Raw genomic sequence first — 1881 nt, forward strand, 5'->3', positions numbered from 1 at the left:
ACGAAACTACTGCACCTGCTTCAACTCGTCGTACACCTTGGCTGTGAGAAGGGACCACAGGGCACTTCCTACGTTCACTGCACGAAGGTAAGTACTACTTGAATTTAGCTTGCCAACGGCACACTGTCCTATAATTTGCACAAACACCGTAGCCGTACCTCGATTCACCAAGTCTCCTTTATTTCGAAGTAGAAGGCTTGTGGTATAAAACGTATGCTCAATTGCCTCTATGCGTATGTCTAACATGTCACTGACGCTAAATAACTCACTGTCGTTAGGTAACTATACACTGTTCCGTTCATTTACCATCCGTTCAAATAAAACTGTAGCTCATGAGACCACTGGCTAGTTTTTAGTAGTTTATGCCCACGTTCGTTACCTGCTCCTGTATTCTCTTTCAAAACTTCGTCAGGGTACGTACTGCTCAAAATATTTCATTACACAAGTTGGTAGGTGAATGTGTCCACAGAAACTACGAGCCTCTAATGCCACAGTTCGCAATCGCGATACTGTCTTAAGTCTCACAGGGCTTTAGAGAACACGTTTTCCAAAACAACAGCACTTCCCTAACCTAGGATCGTGCTGAAGATGCACTTATACATTGAAACAACGATACAAAAAAATGAATGCAGAAAAAGTGCTCATGGAAATTGTCTCCAAATGAGGCAAAATCTGTTCGTTAACTACCCGCGAGTTACAGTGGGGGGGGGGGGGGGGGATTTTCACCTTTCGTCACCCAAGATTGTAACAACGCATGGTACACACAACAAAAACAAGTAGAAAGAAATAAAAACACAAAAATACATAAATCACTATACTTAAATTCAGACATAAATATAAAATTAAAATGTTAGGTAGTACGAACAACAGGTTGATAATGAAGCTTGTCAGCTGTACGCTATACTGCTTTCTAAGTCTGCATCTGTGCTTGTTCACGTTTTTTTGTGCGCAACATTGTATCACTGGTATGAGCACAATTTTTTTTTTTTTTTTTTTTTTTTTGTAATCGAACGTGACCTTAGTCATTCCTTACTCTAATTCTTCCACAAAAATTTTCAACTCCGATTGGATAAAATATTATAAACATAAGAGAAAATCAGTGTATGCATTCCTCTGAAGTCAGCGTAGATTCTTGGTACTTTCATGGAGAAGGAAAGACAAATTATTAAAATTCTCTGGTGTTACTGAGTGTCAAGTAGTGTACTTCTCAGTGAACTTGGTAATATTTTACAACGTAGATGCTAAATCGTAGTGTCGTAAGAGTAACTTAGTTGCGTTTCTTCGCCGATTGAAGTCTCCTAGCATCTCGATGAACGCCACCTGTAAGGAATTGTGCTTGTTTCGGCATTACCTATTTTCTTTGCCGGTCAGTTTCCGGTAACTTACCTCGTACATATCTCTTTTTTTTAATTTTATTTTATATGATACAGTATTAAGTTTGCCTCAGAAAACTTTTAAAAATCGTACCTCAGCAGTGTACTTGCACTCAAAAGTGTGTATAAAGTTGAAAAACTATTTGTATTTCAGTAAGATGACACAGTGCCAACGGCCTTGCCGCAGTGGAAACACCGGTTCCCGTCAGATCACCGATGTTAAGCGCTGTCGGGCTGGGCTAGCACTTGGATGGGTGACCATCCGGTCTGTCCAGCGCTGTTGGCAAGCGGGATGCACTCAGCCCTTGTGAGGCAAACTGAAGAGCTACTTGATTGAGAAGTAGCGGGTCCGGTCACGAAAACTGACAACGGCCAGGAGAGCGCTGTTCTGACCACATGCCCCCCCCCCCCCCCCCCATATCTGCATCCAGTGATGCCTGTGGGTTGAGGATGACACGGCGGCTGGTCGGTACCGTTGGGCCTTTATGGCCTGTTCGGGCGGAGTTCA

General features: G+C 42.5%; 1 pseudogene; it reads left to right on the top strand.

The window, feature by feature from the left end:
- Positions 1-1541: 1541 nt before the first annotated feature.
- LOC124616948 lies at positions 1542-1659 on the top strand (annotated as a pseudogene).
- The last annotated feature ends 222 nt before the right edge of the window (positions 1660-1881 follow it).

Source organism: Schistocerca americana, chromosome 5 (genome assembly GCF_021461395.2).
Source record: "Schistocerca americana isolate TAMUIC-IGC-003095 chromosome 5, iqSchAmer2.1, whole genome shotgun sequence".
Taxonomy (NCBI): domain Eukaryota; kingdom Metazoa; phylum Arthropoda; class Insecta; order Orthoptera; family Acrididae; genus Schistocerca; species Schistocerca americana.